At 43.7% G+C, this 14,666-nt stretch overlaps 1 protein-coding gene across 5 annotated transcripts in view; it reads left to right on the plus strand.

Moving 5' to 3' along the window:
• PDE1C (phosphodiesterase 1C) overlaps window positions 1-14,666 on the plus strand; it is a 311,437-nt gene that overhangs the window by 154,664 nt on the left and 142,107 nt on the right. The gene's annotated exons all lie outside the window — the stretch shown is intronic.

The raw sequence follows: 14,666 nt of genomic DNA on the forward strand, positions 1-14,666 counted from the left end.
GATGAAAAAATAAACTCAGGATTGCCAGGTAGATTTTTTTCTGACCTTCACTTCAAAGAGAATCTTTCCGGATTAATGCATTTCAAGGGGGAGGAGATGTGGTTCAGTGGTGACAGCTAGTGGTATTAATTTCATGGTTGACTAGATAGGTAGCAAAGGATGGGCAGAATCCTATGCACACATACTCAGGAGTAAGCCCCACTGAGGTCAATGTGGCTTACTTTGGTACAATGGCATGTAAAATTGCAATGTAAATCAAAAAATTTCCAATGCCCATTCTGCTTGCTTTCCTTCAGCACTTGGTATTCAAAAGCTGCTTCTGAACCAGAAGGTGCCACAAAATGTTGCGGCCCATCCCCTTTGTGCTGCTGTGCGTCCCTCTTCTCCTTCCCCTATGAACCATCTTCTTCCTGGGACATCTTTTCTTTCGGTACCTCCATCTAATTCTAGCTTCCTTCCCTTCCCAGACCTAGATTTTTTTTGGGGGGGGGAGTGGGAGAGACGAGCACAGAAAAGTCAAAGTATTTTTCTATGTGTGCGCATTGTGTTCCACATGTTAAGATCCACGGCAGAAAAATAACAGTTTATATTATTGACAGGAGTCCAGCAATGAGGGGTGGAGTGGGGAGAGAAATCCTTGTTTGGGTTGTGAGTGCTTGCCCCCCTTCTGACCCTCTGGCACTGCCCATGAACCCAACACAGTTGCTTTGTTATTGCCCCATTGCAACACTGCCGTGCTAGGGTGGCCCTATTTCAAAAAGCGAATATCCGGACACAAAAGTTGTTGATTTTTTTTTGGAAAAAAAACCTCCCCTGCCCCCAATGAAGAAAATCACCAAAAAACAACTCTTCCAATATGGGCTGCCATATGCCTGGGTTTTTCTGGACATTTAAGCCGATTTTTGATAATTCTTCCTGGATGCAATTTTCAACGGATGAATCTGGGAAATTCTGGATGTATGGCAGTCCTAGGCTGTAAAAAAATTCTCCACTTAATTTAGGAGCAGAGAAAGTGTGTGTGTGTGTGTGTGTGTGTGTGTGAGAGAGAGAGAGAGAGAGAGAGAGAGAGAGAGAGAGAGAGAATTTCACGGAATTTCCCCAACAACTTTGCAGGCACGTGGGGCTCCCCATTAGCAGCAACACAGCCTTTTTCTTCTATCCTCAGGATTATTTTGCTTCGACTGCACCTGACGGCAGCAGTCACTGTGTTGCAGCCTGGCTAGCATTTTGCATCTTCCACGGTGCCCCAGACCTGGTGTCGTTCCAGGGCAAGGGGAGAACAGTGCCCTCCCCAAGTGGTGAAGAATACTTAAAGAAATTTCTGCAAAGTGGTTTTCTTTTTCAGGATGGTTGTCAGAAATTTCCTCAGAAAAAGAAGTCTTGGGAAATTTCAGCTGAGCTTTAGTTTTGAATGTGGCTCCTGCTGGGAGCAGGTGGCTTGGCTCACCAGCCCCCTCACTTCCATATTCACTGCAGATGCCTTCCCTAATTCCCTTTTTCTCCACACAAGCACACATATGCAGTCTGGGTTTCATTTTTTGGAGGGGGGGTCCCTCCCACTAAACATGCTTAGGCACTTCTGCAAATCTCTGGTTCTTCGCAAGCATGCAGAAGCGTTTCCTCTTGTGTGTGGGTGTGTTTTGGCTGCAAAGACATCAGCATGCCTTGTCCGAGTTTGGGGCTAGAGGGGGGTGATGGGTAGGAGCAACCCAGGATGTTTTGCTGCCAGAGGAAAGGACAAAATGGTGCCCTACCTCATTCCGCAGACAGAGGCCAACTGGATTGTTAGATGGAGCTTCCTTCAGCGCTGGGGATGACATCTTTTCCTCTTCTGCCCTTGAAGAAGCAGGCTACTTTTAGGGCGCCCCACACAGACCACAAGGCTTAAGCAGCTCTGTCTTCCAACAAAAATGAATGGCTGGGTGTGTGTGGAAAGAATAGCCAGAAAACTGCTACTGCTGCCATTGAGCATCTACTACCTGAGGTGGTGGCCTCACTCTGCCTAATGCTAGAGCTGGTCCTGCCAATAGCTGTTGGTAGACATTATCTGTGAATTTTAGCCACATCAAGTGGAGCAGCAATGCTCACCTGACCTCTGGTTGCGTGTGCCATTGCGGCATACTGAGAAAGAGGGAGGGAGCGGAGAGACAGTGACCAGTTCGGCTCAGTATGAACACACCACGAGAACCAGTATGCAGTGGCAAAGTAGGCGACTGGAAGTTGAGAATTTGGCTAACGCAGTCCTTAAGCCATCAAGGCTAATGGCCGTCACCAAAGCTTGTGGCAGTGAATTCCACAGGTAACTGATGTGTTGTGTGTGAAGAAGTATTTATTCTTGTCTGTCCTGTACTGTAACCCAGAGTCAAAGATAGCATGTGAAGAAGTCATAAGCCACCACTTTCGCCAGTTTGTTATTTCCTGAAATCTGGAGCAAGAAATCCAAGCCAAACTGTGGAAAACATTTTTGGAAGGATTCCACTGAACAGCGCAGCTGCTGTTGAGGTTGGGAAGTTAACTGTCTTATGGAACGACATCTTCGAGGAGACACAACTCTTTCACGAGCTGAAATGAGAATTTCCAGGCTGAGGAGGTGCCCTTTTGCCAGCTGTGTGGGAGGCCAACCCATGGATGGTCAAAGTAAAGTTTAAGAGAGGACTTGCAGTGTGATTGTTATTTCCACAAGCTCCATAGCTGCCAAGTTTTCCCTTTTCTCGCGAGGAAGCCTATTCAGCACAATGGAAAATCCCTTTAAAAAAGGGATAACTTGGCAGCTATGACAAGCTCAGGCTCAATGTGTCATGAGGAGCAATAAATCCTACCACAGAGATTTTTAATTTTTTTTGGTTCGGTGCCAAGATAATGTGAAGGAAAAAGCAAAGAGAAAAGAGCAAGAAAAGTTTACAGAAAGCAGATTTTACTTCATTTGTATGCAGGGAGTGAGGAACAAATAACCATGAAGCGCAGAAAAGTCCTAGGGGTGCCTAGCAAACCAGCAAACCAAATTGTCGCTCAGTAGATCTGCTCAGGAAAGAGGTTATTTAAGCATGGCGTTCCCCCGAAAATGTCTGGATGTTTAACTACATAGGGTAAGTTAAATTGCATTCAGAGAGAGGAGATTTGGGAAAGAATGTAGTGACCTGGGTATCTCAGATTGAAATCGTTTAGCGATTTGTGGGTCATCAGGTTGCCATATTCCCAAAAGTGGATATCCGGATAAAGTTGTTGAGCTTTTAAGTTTGGGGGCTTTGGGGGGGGGGGAAATTTTGTGGATTTACCCCCATAAAGTACCCCCCCTTGCCATACATCAGGGTTTTCCCAGACATGTTGCCGATTCGGCAAAAATCTGCCTGGACACCATTCTGCTGATTCCCAGATGTTTCTGGGAAAAGCCAGAAGTATGGCAGCCCTAGTGAGTCAAAAGCTGCTGTAAGATATCACCTCTGTGCAGCTGTTAGGATTCTGAGTTCCATCATGACCATGCTGTCTGTGGTCCTATTTCTTCTTCATGACTGATTTCAATTCAGTAGATGTATAGGGGCCTGTGGATGCCAAGCCCAGTCCACATAGGGCTGCAAAAACTGAAGGGTACACGGATCATATAATTCCCGCCCACATGGCTGGGGTCTATGTGCAAAGTCTCTGTGCAATGTGATGCTCAACAAGTAGGGACTGATTACAGGTAGGTAGCCGTGTTGGTCTGGGTCGAAGTAAAATAAAAAAATTCCTTCAGTAGCACCTTAAAGACCAACTAAGTTTTTATTTTGGTATGAGCTTTCGTGTGCATGCACACTTCTTCAGATACACTGAAATAGGAGTCCCCAGGCGCTTATGTAGAGAAGGGGTGGGAGGGGGTGGGGAGGGGAGGGGGTATCACTCAGAAGGGTGGTGGAAGTGGGTGATTGACTGACTGATAGCTGTTGATGACCGAAAACTGCAAATGATTTTGCATGAAAAAGCAAGGGTTGAGACAATGAGATGACTGGAGATCGCTTTATCATGTATAATGAGATAAGAATCCAGTGTCTCTGTTCAAACCAGGTCCCTCCATGGTTTTGAGCTTGGTGATAAGTTGTAATTCAGCAACTTCTCTTTCCAGTCTATTTCTGAAATTCTTTTGTAGTAAGACAGCTACTTTGAGATCTTGTATAGAATGTCCTGGGAGATTGAAGTGTTCTCCTACTGGTTTTTCTGTCTTCTGGTTCCTGATGTCAGATTTATGTCCATTTATCCTTTGGCGTAGGGTTTGGCCTGTTTGTCCAATATAGAGAGCTAGGGACTGAGTGTGCCAAGAGGACAGGAATAACTAACACGGACTTGATGTGCAGATGCACAGAATATGAATGTCTCAGGCTAAGGGCAAGCCAGAGAAGGGGTTAACAACTACACTGCAATAAGCATCTGGCACTCCTGCCTACCCCTCCCTCCCTGTCTCCAACATTCTCAGGAAAATGTCTAATGTATTCTGTATGGGCATCATTTTTTAATTAGAGATCTGATTTTGTGACATCCACACAGTCCTATTTACACAAATATAGGTATTTATTAGCATAGTAAGGAGCATTTTGTGTATTTCATTTGTACAAAGGATTTGCATAACTTAAGGCCACACATGGACAGAAAGGTAGATAATATTGGCCACTAAAGTTCTAATTAGTCCCAATGGTGTCCTACCATGAAAACCTTTAAAGAAAAGGTTTTCTATTAGTGGCATTTATAAAGTACTTCAAATGGAAGATTTCATGTTGTTAAGATCACTTTCCTATCAGTGTGACAAAATACAGTGTTTCAGATATTTTCCAGGCATATTCTTTATTGTTTCTCATAATTTGCATTTTATGTCAAGCATTCCATTTTATGTCACCAGGCAGAACTTTTTAATGGCTTCTGAAGTGTCAGTCTTCTCCTTGTTTTCTTTCTAATAAAGCTATTTCCATCCATTTCTTCGTGTGCTAATTTTCTATCTAAGAAATGGAAAGGTAGCTTGCCCCATTTGTTGAGAAATCCAAAATAATACAGATGAGGAAATGGCACATCCTAATTAATGTCTTTTGAATCTATGGGTAGAAACATTTCCCCCAGGTATTATCGGAACTGCATGTTCTTGTGGCCTAACGTTTGTGTCTTGTGTTGAGGTGGATTTGCACACCTACCTGATAGCTTTAGCAGGACAAGAGTGCCCGATTTGAGCATACATGAATTCTTTTAGGTGTATCTGTGCAACCAAAATATATCAGTTTCCATCCGTTAGTGAATACACCTTCTCCCAAAGAATTATGGGAGCAGTAATTTCATGGGAGTACTAAGAGTTCTCTTAGAGACCCTATACCCCTCTCCTAGGCAGTAGGTATAGGCTGGCATTTCCAGCCAGGACTGGCATCCCCAATAAGCTGCTAGGGTCCTGGCACCTTGGCAAGGGCAGCTGTTGAGAAATTTTCCAGACCAGAGCTCCAAGGGATGACAGGCAGGCCACCATGTCAATTTCCCATAGTGCACCTGTTGTGAAACTTACAATGTCAGCCAGATTCAGCCTCCAATGATTGTTTTGAATATTGCTTGCTCCCTCTAGTATTGAAGCCCACTATGGTTGCCCTGGTGGAAAAGAGCCTTCAAATCCATAAGATCAGGAGCTCACCCTGTTCCTGCCTTACCAGTTTAAAACTGCTCTGCTTGGTTTTTGAACTCAACCTCTATATTAGCCAAAAGGCAATTTTAATTCACACTCATTTGAATGAATCCCAACATTCAAATGAAATGCAACTGTTTTATCCTCGTGGACTGATGTACAGATACCTTCATAACCATTAAGAGAAAGCTGTATTTATTTCATTAATTGGTTGGGGGGGAGGGAGATGTTGTGATGACATTAGATGAAAAACCCAATTCAGTCTTGTTGCATGTAGAATATTGACAGTATATTTTGAATAGAAAATCACACCTTTCCCCAACAGCCTTAGGGACAAAATCCATACATTCAGTTGCTCAGGTTCCAGAAAGATGCCCAGTGATTTGTTTTAGACTTAAGTGCTTCTGAAAGGCAATTTGGAGAAACCTTGAGAAAGGGGTGGATTTAAAATTAACCCAAAAGCTTTAAAGCAAATTCCATAGCTTTGAACTAAATCCTTCAGCTAAAATGTAGGGATATATTTATACTCTGCAGCATACCCAGTTTTCAGAATGTTCCCTGTGTTTTATAATGAAAGGCTATAGCTTAATATAATCTTGATTAATGATGGTCTGCTCATTCATCACACTTGACCGCATGGAGGTCATGATGCTCAGTTTTTCCTGAATTTTGAGCTGCCGCTAGTGGAACAGAGGTCAGTTGTTGGAGCCTCTTGCTCCATGGTTCACACTACATTCGTAGAACCCTGTGGACATCATATAGGCTGCTTCTTTTGGCCAGGAAAGTCCCTAAATCATTGGGATATGGATATGGCTAACTCATTTGCAACTAGCATAGTGTGATATCGCTATCACTTTCCTGTGGCTTAGTATTGTGGAACTCTGCTACCATTTGGTATTCATATTGTCTTTCTTTGGTTAAAATACACATATACATACATACATACATACATAAGATCAAGAAAGAGAAATAAAAAGTTGGAACAAAAAGGAGAAAAAGAAGAGAGAGGGGGGGGGAAGGGAAAAAAATAGACACGGCGTACAAAACCACAATTTACAATCATATGAATTCATTTCTCAAATTTCTAAAAAAAGAAAACTTCCAATTCTTCGCATTGTATTTGAGTTTTTCTTTTTCTTTTTTACTTAGCGCACATCCTTCTGTTACTCTGCTTAATCTTCTTGTCTTCTTCTTTGCTACCATTTGGATGAGTGACTCACATGTGTCACTAGGTTCAAGTCCATGGGGGCAGCACCCCACCCCCCAATCTGGTCCATGGCTATTGGCATGAATGGTACCGTACAACCTCAGCAATCCCATGTCATTCAGTTGTCCAGATGTTATTAGGACAGTGAGCATTTAACCGCAGCAAAGAGACAACTGTATCACTTAAGAGAATGTATGAGCCAGAACAAAGATAGCATCTTTGTGCATCATCACAGAATGAATTCAGATTATTGATTCAAGTTGTGCAGGACTTGCTCTAAAAATAGGCATGGTATATTTTGTCTGGTTATGGGAATAGGCTATGTATTTGTAGATCTGGGATGCGGAAGATCATATCTGTTAATAAGCCTCCTCTAACAGCACTTTGATGATCTCTGAAACCCAATGTTTGAACTGCAGACCGGAATGCATCATCAAAAGGAAAGTGTCTTTTAGTAGATCCTGAAAATTGCATCACTAAATGGGTGGCTGGCTTCGCTGCCTGTGAATCTAAATACTGCAGGAAAAAAATGGTTAGCTGTAAAGAGGAGGTTTTTTGGTACTTGATTGCGTAAATTGTATTGATTTAACCTTTTTTATCTTGTATTGTGGGAAGGGTATCAATACATTTTAATATTACATACTTGGTTGTATTTAGATATTATGATCACTCATAACCCAGACTACAAACAGGACTGAACCTGTTTTGTGTACGCAATCTTCCCTTCTGTTGATCGGGATTTTTTCTCCTGATGATAAATTTCTGTCCCCGAGAGCTGGTTTTTGGTGCATGCTTCACACACTTTTAGTGCTTGTAGTACTTTTGTCATTACACTGCCCACTCTCACCCCGCTTTCTGATGATTTTAAGGCCAGATTATCATTTTTATTTTATTCTATTCAATACAAGGTGGTCTTTTCCAAGGAGGAGGAGCACTAGGTGGGCTGCTAGGTCTCAGCTCTGAAAAATGTGCCGCAATTTATGAAACAATGACCTTGACAGAATGAAATGTTCCTTTTTTTCATTCTCAACTGCCTCGTCTCAAAGGTGGAGGGAACTAGGCGACTGAGCTGAGCGAGGCATGAGCCAAAGGGGTAAAGATGGAAGAATGATAATCAATAAATGCCTATAGTAACTGGGTGCTGTACAGGAATCCTTTTGGTTTTAACCCACAGGGCCCTGTACCCAAAGCTTACAATTGCATTAAAAGAAGTAATAAAGTGGCTTCAGCCCTTCTGGCTTGTGGCATCAATATTATCAAGTCAGTTAATGAAGCAGGGTGCTATCTGAAAGAAATACCCCCAGATCTCTTTGCAATGCACAGGGGTAGCCAACATGGAAGAAGAAGAAGAAGAAGAAGAAGAAGAAGAAGAAGAAGAAGAAGAAGAAGAAGAAGAAGAAGAAGAAGAAGAAGAAGTGGAGTAGTAGTAGTTTGGATTTGATATCCCGTTGTATCACTACCCAAAGGAGTCTCAAAGCGGCTAACAATCTCCTTTCCCCTCCTCCCCCACAACAGACACCCTGTGAGGTGGGTGGGGCTGAGAGACTTCAGAGAAGTGTGACTAGCCCAAGGTCACCCAGCAGCTGCATGTGGAGGAGCAGAGATGCGAACCCAGTTCCCCAGATTACGAGTCTACCACTCTAAACCACTACACCACACTGGCTCTCTGGGAATTGTAGCGCCAATATCTGGAGATCATCACATTGGGTACACCTGAGCCAGGAGCTGAAGCCGGGATCCTCTGAGGCACCTTTTCACAAACCTCATTTCCAGTTCCAGGGATTCAATGAAGAAAGTTGTATTGGCAGGCAAGCACACAAGCACGCACAACATGGGAGTTCCATGGAGCCGCAGCCATGGGGATTAAATACACTCCTCGAGCAATTGTCCCAGGACTCCTCCTTCCTTCCTTCCTTCCTTCCTTCCTTCCTTCCTTCCTTCCTTCCTTCCTTCCTTCCTTCCTTCCTTCCCCATGCTTTCCAGGGGTTAAATCGGGAATGGCCAGCAGGGCAATGCTCGCAGGGTGCATTGCTGCTGGTTATTGAGAGGGAGAGCCGAGTGGGAATCCTGACATGGTGCCGGCACCTAAGTGGAGCCAACCCACTGCTCTCGTTGCTTGCCTCAACCCTCCCCTTCTAGAGCAGTGACGTGACACTGGGAAGCCAGGGAACCATCTGTTCAAATGCTCATCATGGCAAAACATTGCCCTCCTCTTGGCACTTTCCACTGAGCTGCAGCCTGGTGGTAAGACTTAAATATGCCGCTCCTTTGGTGAAGAAGGAGAGATAAGAACTCTCTCTGATACATCTCAATGAAAGGCAATGTCAAAAACAATGCAGAAAACAACGCAACTATTTACATTAGCACTTGCAGACTAAAATGATAGCAAGTACCACTCAGATATGCTCGTGTGATTTTTGTCCCTCACCTCAGACCAAAATGCGACTTGTGGAAATGTCTGCTCTCTTTTCTGATGGAATCCTCCGACATCCCTAATGAAGAGCACATGGCAATACCGTAGTTTTGTTGCACTCCAGTTTCCCATGCTTGTGAGCAAAAGCCTGATCTGAGCCCTCTACTCATGGTTGCATTTTAAAGTGGGGCAGGGTGGAAAATAAATGTGCGTGTGTCTTTCATACCGCTTGATTTTAATGAAACCTCAAAGCGGTTTAGAAAGCCACACTTGAGAATCTATATCTGAGTACAGAATGTCAAGTGAGAATTGACCCTGGTCCATTGGAAAAAGACTTTGTCTTGGTGGTGGGGTACTAGGGATAAACTTTACAAATAGACTGAAATGCCTCAGCAATAAAACTTTTTTGACCAGGGTTATAGACTTGTGTGAGTCTGTTGCAGCAAAATCAACGAAGAATCTTGCCTCACCTTAAAGACTAGATTGTTACAAAAGCTTTCATAGGCAAATCCATTTCATCAGATGTATACAGTGTTATTCTCAACACATACCAGTAAGTTCAGAGGTAAACAATGTAAACAGTTTTAAATAATAATGCTTCAGGTTTGGGGATCTTTTTGTAAAACAATCCTATGGAACGTGATTTGAAAAATTTTAACCTGGGGAAAAAATGCTGCTCCAGAAAGTCACCTGCTTCATTCGGTGGAAGCCTTTACTCTAAAGCAACGTCTTTGTAGCTAAACTGATTGATCTGTGGCTCCTTTCAGCGACTGGAGATGAAGCAAGTTTTCTCGCTGGTCAGCTGCTCACACCTTTTGCCAATACTTGTTTAGGAATGGTTAATTTGTTGGTAAATTAGCTGTCCATTTCACAGTTCCTTGGTCACTAGTTGATTTTACCCTTTTCTCTAAAAAGATATATCTGGATCGAAAACAGTTTTACACAGCGCCGTCGTCTCTCATCCATGATTGCTGGCTCGCCTAGGCAGGCTGGCTGCACTCAAGCAGATTCTCTTGGAGGTGCATTAGTGCAATTGCTTGACTCGGTTCCACTTTAATTGAAGCCGGCCTTCCCTCCCACCCCCTTTGGATTATCTTCTCCCTCTGTACTACTCTACTTTGGTGTGCTTTTGTGTATGAAGAGGGAAAGAATGAGAGGGGGGGGGAGAGAGAGAGAGAGAGAAAGAAAGAGAGACACGTTGGTCAGGCTTATGCTGACAGAGGACTTTTCCTCAGTTGTCGGTTTCCTTGCCTGTCAGTAAAGTGGCTGGTAAGTGGAAGAACCCGAGAAGGGGAGGGCATTTGTGGGTGGGTGTGAGAGAGAAGGAGAGAGAGAGAGAGAGAGAAATTCAGCACTGGAAGGAATGAGGGCTGCCTTTCATAGCACAGAGGGGAGACGCAGAGTGAGTCCAGCGAATGGCAAGGCGGATAATTGGGAGCTGTACATCTGCCAGTACTATAAGGCCTCCCATTCAGACAGCTTAATTGTCTGCAAGGCTTCCCCCACCCCCCTCCCTCGCCCCTGATAAAGATCCTTCAGCTGGTATTACTGATTGTACCCTTGGCTTATTGTGTAAAAATAAAAAATAAAAATCTGTGGGTTGCTGCGTTCAATCTGGAGATCAGCCTCTAATCCCTTCCCATCACTCCGAGGAACATGGCATGCCATCGCAGCTCCCCCCCAGAGCACACCTGAAATTTTTGCTCCTAGTGTGGAAGCCAGGGGTGTGTGTGGCGGAGGGGGGAGCAATTGGAGGCAGGGGAAAAAAATGGTTGCTGCTCCTGGTCAGTGTTAACCAAAAAAAAAAAGAAAAAGAAAATTGGAGCGTGTGCATGTTTCGGGGGACGCATTCATTCTCTCTGAGCTTTGACCAAAGTGAAAACGTAGAGCTATGGAATCTCCAACGAAGGAAATTGAAGAATTTGAGAGCAACTCTTTGAAATACCTGCAACCAGAACAAATAGAGAAGATATGGCTTCGCCTCAGAGGACTGTAAGTAACACTTTATCTTTTGTATTTCCCTTCTCTCTCTCTCTCTCTCTCTCTCTCTCTCTCTCTCTCTCTCTCTCTCTCTCTCTCTCTCTCTCTCTCTCTCTCTCTCTCTCTCTCTCTCTCGTTTTTATGGCAATGATTTAGACAACTGTTCTGTTCCACATACTTTTTAGTCCGGTCCAAGGACAAACCACACCTGCTTACTGCATATCCACCAACTTCCAGCCACTTACAGGGGTAAAAGAAATCCATGGTCTTTTCTCTGAATATGCTGAAATTGCACGTTACAGTGAAGAAATGCCATTTATGTCAGCACAAACGCAACAATGTTTTAATATGCAAGTGGGCATAAAAAAAAACACACAGTCACACCTCTGTCATATTAAAACTAAGCCTCCTGTACCCAGTTCTGTTTACCTCTGTGTTTGTTTTTGCATTCCTCCCTCCCTCTCCCCAAAGCAGCCTGAACAAATGTGGAGGAACTTGGAAAACACAGTTGAAATCCACTTTTTAACGGCAGGAAACTCCAGTCTGTTTTTGTTAATGCTTGTGATTCAGCATGTGTTTATTTATTTGAACTTTTGGAATGGGCATAATTTTTGCCGTATTGAAGGTACAGCTAGTCCTAGCAGCATGACAGAAGAAAGGTGAGGTATGCAAATAAAAGTGTTATTCAATAGTTCCGGAAGGTTTGAAATGCATATATATCTATAGATCTATAAATATATATCTGGATCTCTTGTTTCTAAGTGTGTGTGTGTGTGTGTGTGTGTGTGTGTGTGTGAGAGAGAGTTGCAATGAAATTATTATTAGAAACTTTAATTCTGCAACCCTAGACACACTTAACTCAGTAGGGGTTACTTCTGAGTAGGCATGCATGGGATTGTGCTGTAAATCTGTTTAATGGCAACAGAGTATTTGCTTTATTCCTTTGCTGATCAAGCCTACATAGAGTGTTAGCATGTTAAGCTGCATCTGTCCAGATGTTCAGAACAGAATATTTTCTCTCTCATCATCTTAACATAGCAGACTGTCTGTGATTTCACTAGGGAGAGATGCTGTGAATATATCGGGGAAAGTAATCTCAGCCCCCTCCCCACTCCGCCCAAGAATCCCGGCTTAAAACTTGAAGCATTCTTTTTGCAAGTTGTTGACTTGTTGTCGTTTTCTTTTACCTGGTGATATCACGTTTTATAAGGAATTATTCTGAACGTGTTGTGCTTGCCTTGGACCAGGAATGAATATATATCACTGTGGGGATCTGTTCCAGGAAGTCTGTTTTGTGAAGAAATGCAGTCAAGCCCAGTGACAGCTGTTGTGTAGCAATTCCAAACAGACTAGCTCTACAAAACAACAACAACCCCAAACCTTTATTTTTCAATCTCCCTGCTGGTTATATATACATTTGTGATTGTCTAAAGCATTCTGTGCAAGAGTTAGGCTATCCCTCATGGTCAGATATGATTAAGTGTCTTGGTCAATAGCGTAATTTCATGACAGTCCACTCTGTAATAATTACTGGTGCAATTCTGCCCATACTTGGGGAGCAAAGCAAATTAAAAAGAACCCTGTTGTATTCAATTCAATGGCATCATCTTGCAAAGTGATGCTGTAGGCAGAACCCTGCTGGGGGTGGGGGTTGATGAAGTATGTGTCACAATAGTGTTGTCCTTCTGTAGATAGTGTCAGGATGATGTCCAAGTGCAAAAGACAGCACACTTAAAAAGTACCAGCCCCCCTTTGACTTCTCAAAACCACCCAAAAAGTACATTTTCCCTCTTTCTTTCAGAACTAGTGTGGCTGAAATGTGTTTTTTCTTCTTTGTTAATTGTGCTGCTTTTTGTTGGATATGGGACTTTGCAAACATAGTCTGCTGGCTGATCTCCGGGCAACAGGCATTTCACATTTTATTTTATTTTCCTTTCCAATTCCCCCATGAGTAATTTGAAGGCAGAGGCTTTCAATCTCTTAAAAGCAAACGGATACACTTACGAAAAGACTTGTCCCTCAGAAGAGCAAGCAGGGTTTTCCAGAAGGGCGCATAGTTCCATGCAAATAAATGTCTTCATCCACCAGCAGGGTGGTAATAATTTCACCATCAGATTGTACCTCTGCATTGCAATTGCACAGGAAGTGAAACAGAACATTCCTGTATACCAAGACACCAATGGCAAAGGAATATTAGCTTAGTAGTAGTAGTATTTTCTTACTATGATCTTAGTGCACAAACCAAACCTAGTCGAAACACAGTTATTTCAAGCCTGCCTCTAATATGATCTTAACTCTATTTTGCCATAAACTGGTGTAAAATACTTGCATGTATAGCCTAGGAATTTACGTACTGTGGTGTCAAGTCTTGACGATGGGCTGAAGAAGACAATGAAGAGTTGCGTATTTTGGGGGGTTGGGTTGGGTATTGCCAAGAAGACCTTGGCTAGGATCCAAAGGCCCATGCGCAGAGTTCCACACACAGTGTCCCTCTTTTATGGCACTGTTTCCCAAGGCAGCCCATCACCTACCCTTTAAAGTTGCTCTTGAAGGTCAGGGAATCTCCAGAGTAGAATTCAGTGCACAATTTGCAAAGAAAAATTGGCAGCTTCTCCTTTGCACCTGTGCTTTTTCCTGTCCCCAAGACTATTTGGCCAGGAGGTCCAGCACTTATGGGGCGCACTGCCCTTTACAACCCTACTACAGGAGCCACAAGGATCCACCCCACAGCCTGGCTTCAACCGTGTGGAAATGGACATCTGTATGTGTCTTTCCCACAATATTGGCAACCTGCCTACAGGGAGGGTAACAATTCCAGGGGAAAGACAACAGGATGGGCCCAGCCTATGTCATTCCAGGCTAGAACCATGGAATGAACTCATGGAACATAAGGACATAAGTCCTGCTGGATTACACCAACCTTCAGTGCAACATATGGCTACGATGCAGTGTCCAACCAGATGCCTATGGGAAACCCACATCAAGGACATGAGCCCATAGTGGCTCTTGTGGTGAGGCTGTAACATGCAAAAGGGACATGCGCTAAGTGCTTTCAAAGGAGTGATTCTAACGGATTTTCCCTCAACAGGGAAATGCACACGGTTGGATTGGGGGTGGGGTGGGGAATCCATTTAGATTTTGTAAGGAGGACATGGTAGCTTCTTGCCTGTCCCTGCTTACATTTTCTTCCTGGAAAATCATGCTCTTTTCCTCCCTTGCGTTTCACATTCATATCGCTGCACGTGTGAATCTCTGCATAGAAAAAGGTTATGTCAGACGGGCCCTTAGTGAAGAGATCAGGCCTTACCGAGGCTGCCTTACCAAGATCTCGCCGGAACCCTGAAGCCGCTACATCCGCTTCTGCTCACTTCTCTGGCAGTGGCGCGGAGCTCCCTCAGAAGTGCCCCAAGGATTCTGCCACCCGAGGCGGCTGCCTCAATCTG

This window comes from Zootoca vivipara, chromosome 12 (genome assembly GCF_963506605.1).
Source record: "Zootoca vivipara chromosome 12, rZooViv1.1, whole genome shotgun sequence".
Taxonomy (NCBI): Eukaryota; Metazoa; Chordata; class Lepidosauria; order Squamata; family Lacertidae; genus Zootoca; species Zootoca vivipara.